The sequence below is a fragment of the Gavialis gangeticus genome, unplaced genomic scaffold (assembly GCF_001723915.1).
Source record: "Gavialis gangeticus isolate Ggan-Ray unplaced genomic scaffold, GavGan_comp1, whole genome shotgun sequence".
NCBI classification, from domain to species: domain Eukaryota; kingdom Metazoa; phylum Chordata; order Crocodylia; family Gavialidae; genus Gavialis; species Gavialis gangeticus.
Window position 1 is genome coordinate 41,841,730 of NW_017729027.1, and position 11,608 is coordinate 41,853,337.

Consider the following 11,608-nt stretch of genomic DNA (forward strand, 5'->3'; position numbering starts at 1 on the left):
TAACTAAATCCTCACTCACTCTAGACCCAGGTGAGCCTCCCCTGGGGCCCAAAGGGGCCTGATTGTGTAGTTGTTACTTCACAGTCATTTAGTACATGCTTTAGCTTTGCTTTAGTACTTTAGCAAGTACTAAATGACTGCACAATAACTGCTGTTACTGCGCAGATCTGGACATTGCATTGGTCTTTTTCAACCCTACTATCCAGTAGCAATGAGCTGCTGTGCAGAAGTGTTGGCATCACAGTTTGTGCCCACTAATGCTACATCACCATAGCTCATCACTACTGTGACATAAGGTATCTTGTACATGTACCCAGTGTGTCCTAAGGATCATAGGGCTGCATACTCTCTGCCTACCCAAGTACAGTGATGCATTCCTGAGCGTGAAGGCAGACAGCGAGGATAAGCATGGAGCCACCTAAGGGCCAACTTTTGGCTCTGTAGCTTAGTACTAGATTTTTGTGGGTGGGTGTGGGTGCCTGCTTAGCCATGTCCTCCCCAGAGCTGGCTGTTAACACAGTTTAGAAAAGTCTACAGTGTCTTATCTTCAGTGTCATTCCTAGCAGTATTACTGATGCTCACATGAATGAGCAGGAAAGGGTAGTGGTCTGAGGGTCTGATAAGTTTTGACAATCTCTTCATCATGTCTTAATACTGAATTTAGTCTCCAGGCTTTCATCATCTCTCTCAGGAATGTTGTCTAGAGTAGTGGTTCTCAAACTTCTTTGTGCCAGGACCCATTTGTAAATATTGATGGCAAGTCCCAATCCATTGCCCCTCACTTCTGACCCACTGCCCCCAGGCACCAGCCCCACAATGTGTGGGGCAGGGGTGTGTGTATAGGGTATGGAGGACCCCAAGCAGCCCATTGCAGGCTGGAACTCTGACAGCCTACAAGGGAATAGCCACCATTTCCCACATTTTATTCCTTTAAAGGAGAATCCATTTTGTTGATCCATTTTTAAAGTTTTTTCACAACCCTTTCATATATTCTTGTGATGCACAGGTTGAAAAACACTAATCTAGACCACAAATGAGTTCCTTGACTCCCTCTTGAGGAGAACAATGGACTACATCCACTATACTGATCACAGCATCCTCACTCCTAAGCCTGTGTGACTCCTGCCTTTTTGTCAATGAGGTCTACTTCTGATCTCTTCCATTTGTGGAATCATCAAAGGCATTCTCTCAGCAGTTGTACTTGTGCTGAGGTACTTTAAATCTGCTTTTGGTGACTTTCCTTCTCTTTCTTCTTTTGGAGGTAATGTGGCACCAATTATCTTTCCCATTCTTCAGTTTCTTCTGCATGGTCCTGCTGCGCAGCTCATGAATTTTGCCTAGGGAACCTTCATTCTTTGTGATGCTATGTGTTTCATGACAGAGTAATTACCTCTGAACCATGAAACCTTTTCCAATATGGCTATTTAAAGGAAGGCATTTTTTAAAAGAGTAGTTTACTGATAGTGGAGATATGAAGGACATCTCTAGTCTATCCATTCAAACAACATCAAGTAGTTTAGAGGTAAAGTAAGCAGAATGTTTTATGGTGGAAGCAGTTAGTTATATTAGTTTAAAATTTTTGGGTTTTTCTTTTCAGAAATTAGGTGTAGGCTTGTAGAAGTAGATGTAAAATGAATACACTGAAAAATTAATACAAGAAGATTTTAGCTATGTCTTTTTAGGAAAATTATTTTGTTTTGACATTTTCCACATCCATAATCAATTAATGTTTAATGTAGTTACATATAAATTTCATCTTGTATACAGTGATAAAATTATTTAATTGACATTAAAATATTTGTATTTCTATGGTCTATGGGAATTATAATACTCAGTGGGCATGTCTACATGAGACGTTTTACTAAGTTGTAGACAGTTCCAGATTATGACATGCTGAGGCCCTGAGCTATGTCCATCTTAAGAGGCCCCGTACAATAAAAATAATCCAATATATGTATATATTTGTCTTAATAAAATGAAAATATCCATATTTAGAGAATCATTTCCCCATATCTCCTTTATCTACCAACTGATTATTATAAAAATTGATATTGAGTCAGGTTTTTTTTTCTTATTTAGAGGCCCCTCATATTGTGAGGCCCTAAGCTGTAGCTGAAGCCTAAATCTGGTATTGGCAGTAGATCAATTTACTGTGCAGTAAGCATTACCATCTACATGTGCAGATACTTAGTGGGCACATCTACTCGAGACCCTTACTTCACAGTAGCTTAATAACACTGTGCAGTAGCATGCTGGTCAAAAACCATGCTAATACTGTGCAGGGTTATTATACTACTGTGCAGTAATCATCACAAAAACACTATGCGCCAGCACTACACATTTAGCTACTACTTCATTAAGCAAGTACTAAACTAAATGTGCAGTAACTACTGTGCCTAAATGAATGTGTAGATGTACACACTGTGCAGAATATTAGTCTGCTCAGCAGTAAATTTGCTACCTGCAAACAAAGGGATCAAATTAACTGTGGAATAGTTTCTGTGCAATAAGGCATGTGTAGATAGCTGACCGGAGGAAATTTGCTCCCATTCAGCCAGACAGCAGGGGATGGGAAATTGCTCCCTGCCCCTGGGAGCTGCTTGATGCTGGGACAGGCTCCTATAGCAGATCTTGAGCCAAGGCAATGTCCCCATCCTGGCAGCAAGGAGCTCCCAGCACTAGCTCCATGATTGCAGGTCCCCTGCCAGTTTCGGGGTAGGTCCCAAACAGCTCCAAGCTGTGCATGCAGACTTCCCCATACAGCCTGGGGTTGGCTGGGAATTGTCTCAGTCTGGGACAGGTCCCAGCCCTGCAGCTCTTTTTCAGCCCTGTGGCCTGATCAGGTGATCAAAGCAGGGGGCTTGGAAAGAACTTTGAGGGAGGAGCAGGTCCCAGCCTCCTGCCCTGGTCCAGTGGTGTAGCAGTTACCAGCAAGTCCCTGGCTGGGTGAGGAATCTCATGAATGTATGAACATGTAAGACCGCTGACTTCACAACCACTGCTTCTAATTTAGGTAATGACCCAGGAAATACTTAAGGAAATATTTAAATTCATTCCTATGCAGAATAATATTAAATGCTTAGAATTAAGTGCATACTTAAGTGTGTTCCTGAAATGAATGTTTTCATAGTTTCATAGTTTCTAGGGTTGGAAGAGACCTGAGCAGATCATCTAGTCCGACCCCCTGCCATGGCAGGAAGAGCACTGGGGTCAAACGACCCCAGCAAGGTGGTCATCCAACCTCCTCTTAGAAACCCGCAGGGTGGGAGCCTGCACCACCTCACTTGGAAGCTGGTTCCAGACTCTAGCCGCCCTGACCGTGAAGTAGCGCCTCCTAATGTCCAACTTAAACCTTCCCTCCGCCAGCTTGTGACCATTGTTCCTGGTATTCCTTGCGGCGCTAGGGGGAACAGGGACTCCCCCAGCTCCTGCTGATCCCCCCTAACCAGTTTATAACAGGCCACAAGATCCCCCCTCAGCCTTCTCTTTTGAAGGCTGAACAGGTTCAGGTCCCGCAAGCTTTCCTCATAGGACCTACCCTGCTGCCCCTTGATCATACGAGTGGCCCTCCTCTTATTATAGAAGAACTCCCAGCAGTATAAATGAAAACATAATTAGGCCCCTCTTCTCTTGTTTTCATGCAACCTGGACAAAATAAGTCAAACTGGTATATTATTAGGTATAAAAGATTATGGGTAAAATTCAGAATAACTGATTAAGGCCTTAATCAATGATTATTAATCCCCAGGTTGTACTGGGTTGAAATGATCTATTGAGCCTTTTGGGATCCTCCTGGCAAGAGGTAAATTTTTCTCATCACTCATACTAGGAAAATTATGAAGAAATTGCAGTGCATATATAATGAAATACAATATATGGAGATCCATAAATGTATCATCATGTCAGTTACACTGACATAATTTCATAAACCACTTTATAGTAATTAGGCTTTTTGTTGGTGATTTTAATATTAGAAGCTGATCAAAATGGATTGTAGGAAAATGAAACCATTTTTAATGAGAACAAACTTCTTATTCAACATGGTAGCATAAAGCTCAAGTTTCTTAATAGGAGCATACTAGTTTGCTTTATTCATTTATTTATTTTGAACATCCAGTTCTGTTCCCACTGGGGTTCTTAATCTGCACTGCATGAGTTCTCCCTTTTTTCTCTCTCAGTTGTGAAAGGTACTGAGTTTATAGCTCTGGAGATAAAAGTCTTCTAACATAGACAAGCTGTAGTGCAGCATAAGATATGCCTTAGTAATTGTAACAGAAGTTTTGCATATTTCCTCAGGTCCTTGACTTATTGGGTCTGCCCAGCCACTAGGGGCACATGGTAGGGCTACAGGGACTTAGCACCAACTTAGTGCCAAGTGCATTAACGTAGGGCATTTATGCACATACTTTTTTTTCCAGGCACATTCCAGAGACCTGCCACTTCGGAGCAGAGTCAATTAATTGAGTCTGCTCTGCACGTGACCTGAGGTGAACTGCATTGCGCTGCATGCAGTTGTATAAGTGGCGAAATATGTGTTGGGATCCAGAAAAAGCCATCAGTGAACTTTTGGATTAAAGCACCTCTGAGGTGTTTTAGTTCAGAAGTGCACTGCTGCCATTTTCTCAGCACTGCTTATAAAACTATGCATCACAGCACTGGGTACTTTTCAAAACTCCCAGTACTGCAATACAAGCATGTGTAAAATGTCCTTTAATGCCAAGTCTCTGCATGTGTAGACTCCTGCTAAAAATCACTTAGTGCACATTAGTTTAATGTGCATTATATTTAGTTGTGCTTTAGTGCATGTGTAGATGCGCACAGTAGGACATATGTAGGGCAGATCAGCTTTCATTTTACTAGCCATTATTGGTCTTTCAGTTGTAATATGCAATACTGTATATTATGATGAATTTGCTTTTGTTAGGGTAATTAACAGAGATCACCAAATAATTGCAGAGAGAGCACAAAGTAACTGTTTTCAGTAAGTAAGAATCTACTGTAAGTAGGATCAAATAAATGACCTAAATATTTAAAAGTATCACTCTGAGCCTTCATGAGTCATTACATTCTTAATCGAAGACATTTTCTCTAGTTAAAAAACATTTTATTTCATAAAAATTATTGATATTGCACTCAGACCATTCACTTGTTGGTTTTCAATATTTAAAATTGTTCAACAGTTTAACATTTTCCCACTATTTACAATTCATTTTAATTATAAACCCACAAATATTTACCTTTAATATTTAATAAAAATTATTATTATTTCATAGAATCATAGAAAAGTGGGGCTAGAAGGGACCACTGGAGGTCACCTTGTCCAAGTCCCTGCCAGAGGCAGGATCACCTCTATCCAAACCATCCTATAAAAACCCTTGTCTAACTGATTACTAAAATTCTGTAGTCAATCCTGTTGCACAACTACAAGGCATAGCACCCTCACCTGCTATGCACAAAACAAGTGCACAATGGTGGTCAATGATTCAGTACTGCCAGGGTTGTTAAAATATTCTTGAGAGATCCAAGAAGGCCATTTCCTTCCACTGCCAGTTAGAAAGGAAGTAAAAAACCCCTACAGTCCGTAACAATATCACCATGGGGTAAAATTCCTTCCTGATCCCAAATGTGGTAAGTAGTCTGACCCTGTGCAAAAGGGCATGACCATCTAGGAAGAAACCTCTAGATTTTAGTCCTAAAAGAAGCACTGGAACACTCCATTCAAAATCCCCAACCTTGGCTGCAGCTAAGATCTAATGCTTCTGAGGAAGGTGAACCCCTCAAAACAAAAACAAAAACAAACAAACAACCCCCCTCCCAAGTAACCAGAAACCCTGATGTGTATATACAAAATAGGGGAAAACATTCCTTCATGGAATCAAATAGTATTTAAGAGCACATTACAAAAGATAGTTTAACAAAACCTTGCTATCATTTGAATGCTTAAGCATTTTACTCTAAAATAATTATAACATTCATTGTATTAGAATTAATTTAGTTAATGAATGTGAGTCAACACATTATATTAGTTGCCCATCTTTAATAATGCATTGTTGCATATAAAGTACAAATTTTTATTAGAAGTTCATGGCTGTACTTAAAACTTTGAAGTTGTAATTACAGGTTGCCTGTCAGTCATTTCTGTGAGTACTTATAAATATCAGAGGCTTTCTGGAGGATCTTTGAAGAAATCTTCCAGTGCTGCCCACAAGGGTCTTTTTTGCTATACTGGTCTTTTTTGCTAGCCAATCTTCCAGTCTTTACTTATATATTAGTTGATCTGTCACTTAGAACTATGCTATCTGCAACACCTTGATAAAACATTTTACAAAATAAACAAGTAGAAAAATATAATTTTCCACAGTCTGCAGAGAGCAAAGTGACTTTCCCAAAATAGTATGGTATGTCAATGGCAAGTCAAAGGACAGAATCCAGTTTTCTTGATGCCATTAGTCAAATGTTCTCTGTCAAGCCATCTCACGTTCTTTCCTTTAATCCTTTCTAAATATTACCTTTTTCTATGCTGACTATAAGAAATAAAATCGCAGCAATAATTTGATAGGAGAAACAAAGAGAACTCTTAGTTATTCTTTATGTTTGCATCTTTGCACATTTTATCAGTAATATCTTTCTCAATTGCATTATATGAGATATTTCAGGCAGGGAAGGTTCAGTTTCATATCACATCTCAATCAGCCCCAACCAGATCTTTAGTACTCTAATCACTAGTTATTTTATGGTGTTGATGCTACTTCTGTTGTTGCTGTTGCTATTAAAGTACTGATGAACTTACTGTCTGAGAACAAAATAATCACAAGATACAGTATTTGTTGTTATTTTGTTTTCTGTCAATTTGTACTTCATTTATTATTAATACATGTTAGCATAGAAACTAGGGTCTTTTGTGTTTGTTTGTTTGTTGGTTTGTTTTAAGATTAGCCACACAGTACTTGCAAGCTAATCCTTTTTACAAAATAATTAGCTCAAAAACTTTTTCTCATGTTGTCTAATCCATACCAATCATGACATGTTATTCATCATTTGAGATGAATTATTTGTAATGTGCTTCATAGAAAGCTGTTTCTGCATAGACATAATGTTATGCTTAATTGTTATTATCACCAGCAAGAAGCAACAAGGGAAGTAGTGTTTTCCCTTCTCATATACTGCCCTGTAAAATATTAACTATTTCAAAATCATAAATGTGCATGATATTACTTTATGCCTCATCTTTTGATTTTTGCTTCCTGCTGATACTTTGACAGTTGGTGCAGCAGCAGGAGGCAAAAATGAAAGCAGCACACTTGATATTTGCCCTGAGGCAGAAAATGAGAAATGGAATGGCTAGCCAGTGTGCCCCAAAATGAATGTTTAAAATAATCCAACAATGAGGATTTTTCCACCTTCTGGTGTGAAGACAAGAATTTCTGAATTTCTTCCTTCCAACCATTTTATTTGAGCCAAGTCAATCAAGGTGAGAATTTGTGAAATCAAACTCTTCACATGTGAAACAGTTACTCTGTTTATTCTTACTGTGTCACCTAATCCTTCAATAGCTGTTTTTATGGCAACAGATTTCAGCATGTAACTAACTATACAGCAAAAAGTGGAAATGGAACTAATGGCTATACTAGAATGGGTTTCTGGAGGCTTGAATTTAGATCCAGAATCATCTAAAAATTTCTTTTATGACCTTGAACAAATTGTACAAATCCTGTGACCACAGTCATGTAATAGTTTCTTGTTTTTAAATATTGTCCTGTCCACAAAAAATCAAAATTGTGTTTAACTTTCTGCTAGCTGGGAAGTTTTCCAGCATAATGGATTTTAGAAGCACATATCACATAAAGGCATGCATGTAGGTTAATTCAAATATATTTTCTATAGAGAAGACACTTAAAAATAGTTAAGGCAATGTTTACACAGTAAATTTGCTTAGCCTGTGAGCTATGGCTGAAAGGTACTGGTTGAAGCTTTAAAGACAACAAGAATGCTGTCACCTTCGTTTTTCTTTCCTTTTTTTACTTCAATAAAAGAGATCATGTAAGAATTGTTATAGTGGCTCCTCACCATAAACTTATCTTCCTGTGGTTAATTTGACTATTGAGGGCAGCCCTGGGAGAATGACTGCTAGAAGGTATAACACTTTTGAATATACTGATTTTAGGAAGCAAGAAAGTAAAACATAAAACAATATGCCTATGTGGAAACCTGGGAAAATAAATTTTAACAAGGGGATGTAAACTGCCCCAATCCCAACCAATGTTAAACTAACACAGATTTATTACTAGGGCTAAGGGAACAAACACACAGCCTTAAAGAAAATCTTAACTATTAACCATTAACTGAAACCCAAAATACTTAATTGTCTCAGTTATTAGCAAATCAACCCAGGGGAGCTACCACCTAGCCCATTCAGTTGGGAAGGGTGACTTACACTTCGCTATGTAACTCTAGCTCTTTAAACCCTGACATACTCAACAGAAGAATAAAAAAAATCAGCTCTATAGTAAATATTGGGCTTCTACCTTAAACTCACAAGCACTTTATGTTTGAGAAGTTGATAAACCACAAGGCCAATCAGGGAGTGATCTTTATCTTGAGTTTCTTTTGCGCATGACATATACACAGTTCTTATGCTGGAGCTGAGAGCTGCCCCACTGCAAATATCACAGTAGTGCTAACAGTGAGTCCTGACCCTTCTATGACCTTTGTATAACTTTTCATTAGCCACATTTATGCACCTACACACTTCAGTTTTAGAAGGTAAGGCCTATGGATACATGGATCCAATCTCCCTGAGCATTTTATCTCCCAAATTGTGAGTCAGGCCTACAGATAGTAAAAAACAGGTGTAAGTAGCCCTCAGACCTTGGAACATGAATACTAATGAGTATATGCAAAGAATGAATACACAAAATTACCATAACAGAGCATAACTGTAACAGAGTAGGCATAAAATAAACAGAGTTATATTTATATTGGTTAAATGCATAGTTATTAAATGTATAATTAAGAGTGAAGAGGGTAGGGGAATAGGTAGTGCTAGCCTTGATCCTTCAGGTCAAGGGGAAGGCTCCGGGCAGGAGTGGACAGATCCTGCAGATCAATGCATGGCTACTCAGGTGGTGTCACCAGCAGGGTTTCAGCTTCTTCAACTATTGTATATTGTTTTGAAAAGAAGGACTGGTGGGAAGAGGTGGGATCCATTTGACAAAGAGAGGAAAGAACATCTTTATGGACAGGCTCACTAACCTAGTGAGGAGGGCTTTAAAATAGGTTTGATGGAGACCAAAGCACTGAGGTAAGTGGGAAAGTAGGAGAACCAGGTATTTACTTCAGGTGTTTGTACATGAAAATACGGAGACCCAGAAATAAGCAGAAAGAATTGGAAGTCCTCGAACAGTCAAGGATTTATGACATGAATGGAATAACAGACTTGGTGGGATAGCTCTCATGAATGGAGTACTTTCATGGATGGGTACAAATTGTTCTGGAAGGACAGGCAGGGAAGAAGAGGAGGAGGAGTTGCGCTTTATGTAAAAGAGCTGTATAATTGCTCAGAGCTCCAGTATAAAACTGGAGATAGACTTTTTGAAAGTCTCTGGGTTAAGGTTAGAGGGGAAAGCACCAAGAGTGATGTTGTGGTGGGTGTCCACTATAGATCATCAGACTAGGAGGATGAGGTAGATGAGGCTTTTTTAAAGAAAACTAGTGGAGTTTTCCAGATCACATGCCCTGGTTCTCATGGGAGACTTCAATCATCCTGACACCTGCTGGGAGCGCAAATACAGTAGTGCACAGGCTATCTAGGGAGTATTTGGAAAGTGTTGGAGACAACTTCCTTGTGCAAGTGTTGGAGAAACAAACTATGCTCTTCTTGACCTACTGCTTGCAAACAGGAAACAATTCGTAGGGGATGTAGAAGTGGATGACAAGTTGGGCAGCTGTGACCATGAGAGGCTTGAGTTCAGGATCCTGAGGAAAGGAAGAAAGGAGAACATGACAGTATGGACCCTTAACTTCAGAAAAGCAGACTTTGACTCCCTCGGGGGACTCATGGGCAAGATCCCTTGGCAGGCTAGTCTGAGGGAGAAAGGAGTCCAGGGAGAACTGCTTGTATTTTAAAGAAACTTTACTGAGGGTTCAGGAACCAGCCACTCTGATGTGCTGGAGGAATAGCAAGTGTGGCAAGTGACCAGCTTGGCTTAGCAGAGAACCTTTAGTAAACTTAAACAAAAAAGAAGCTTACAAGAGGTGGAAGCTTGGCCAGAGGACTAGGGAGGAGCATACAAATATTGCTCTATTGCTCATGCATGCATGGATGAAATCAGGAAGGCCAAAGCACAATTGGAGTTCCAGAAACCAAGGGACATGAAGGCAAACAAGAAGGGTTTCTACAAGTATGCTAGCAATAAGAGGAAGGTCAGGGAAAGTGTGGATCCCTTATTGAATGGAGGAGGAAACCTAGTGACAGACGAGGAGGAAAAGGGTGAAAGACTCAATATTCTCTAATATATTCTGTATTCACAAGCAAGGTCAGCTCCCACATTACTGCACTGGTCAGCTCAGTTTTGGGAGGCATCAGCAGCCCTCAGTGGTGAAATAACAGGTTAGGGACTATTTAGGAAAGCTGGATGTGTACAAGTCAATGGGGTAGATGTAATGAATCTGAGGGTGCTGAAGGAGTTGGCTGATGTGATTGCAGAGCTGCTGGCCATTATATTTAAAAACTTGTGGTGATCAGGGAGGTCCCAAATAATTTGAAATAGGAAAATATAGTGCCAATCTTTAAAAAAGGGATGGAGAATCCAGGGAACTACAGACCAATCAACCAATCAACCTCACCTCATTCCCCAGAAAAATAATGGAGTAGGTCCTCAAGGAATTCATTTCTAAGTACTTAGAAAAGGAAAAAAGTGATCAGGAACAGTTATCATGCACTCATTAAGGGCAAGTCATGCCTGACCAACTTGATTGCCTTCTATTATGAGATAACTGGCTCTTTAGATGCGGGGAAAGCAGTGGTCATGATATACCTTGACTTTAGCAAGGTTTTTGTTATGGTCTCCCACAGAATTCTTGCAAGCAACTTAAGGAAGCATGGAGTAGATGAATGGACTGTAAGCTGGATAAAAATCTGGCTGAATCATTGGGCTCAATGCGTAGTGATCAATGACTTGAGGTCTAGTTGGCAGCTGGCATCAAGTGCAGTGCCCCAAGGGTCGATCTTGGGGCCAGTTTTATTTAATATTTTCATTAATGACCTGGAACATAGTTTCATAGTTTCATAGTTGGTAGGGTCAAAATGGACCTGAGCAGAAAATCAAGTCCGACCCCCTGCCACGGGCAGGAAAGAATGCTGGGGTCAAATGACCCCGGCAAGGTGTCTATCTAGCCTCGTTTTGAAGACCCCCAGGGTAGGAGTGAGCACCACTTGCCTTGGAAATTGATTCCAGATCCTACCCGCCCTGACTGTGAAGTAGTGCCTCCTGCTATCTAGCCTGAATCTACTCTCCGTCAACTTATAGCCGTTATTCCTTGTTACTCCCAGTAATGCTCAGGGGAACAGAGACTCTCCCATTGTCTGCTGGTCCCCCTTGGCAAATTT

The 11,608-nt window shown here is 40.0% G+C and overlaps 1 protein-coding gene and 1 long non-coding RNA gene across 2 annotated transcripts in view; one reads left to right on the forward strand and one right to left on the reverse strand.

The window, feature by feature from the left end:
• Window positions 1–11,608, forward strand: part of CSMD1 (CUB and Sushi multiple domains 1) — a 2,474,714-nt gene that overhangs the window by 1,645,183 nt on the left and 817,923 nt on the right. The gene's annotated exons all lie outside the window — the stretch shown is intronic.
• Window positions 2,193–11,608, reverse strand: part of LOC109300015 — a 20,244-nt gene continuing 10,828 nt past the window's right edge. The window contains exons 3-4 of the long non-coding RNA XR_002098093.1: window positions 5,862–5,865; window positions 2,193–2,203 (exon numbers count right to left, since the gene is read on the reverse strand). This is a non-coding gene — a long non-coding RNA (uncharacterized LOC109300015). The remainder of the gene's footprint in view (window positions 2,204–5,861; window positions 5,866–11,608) is intronic.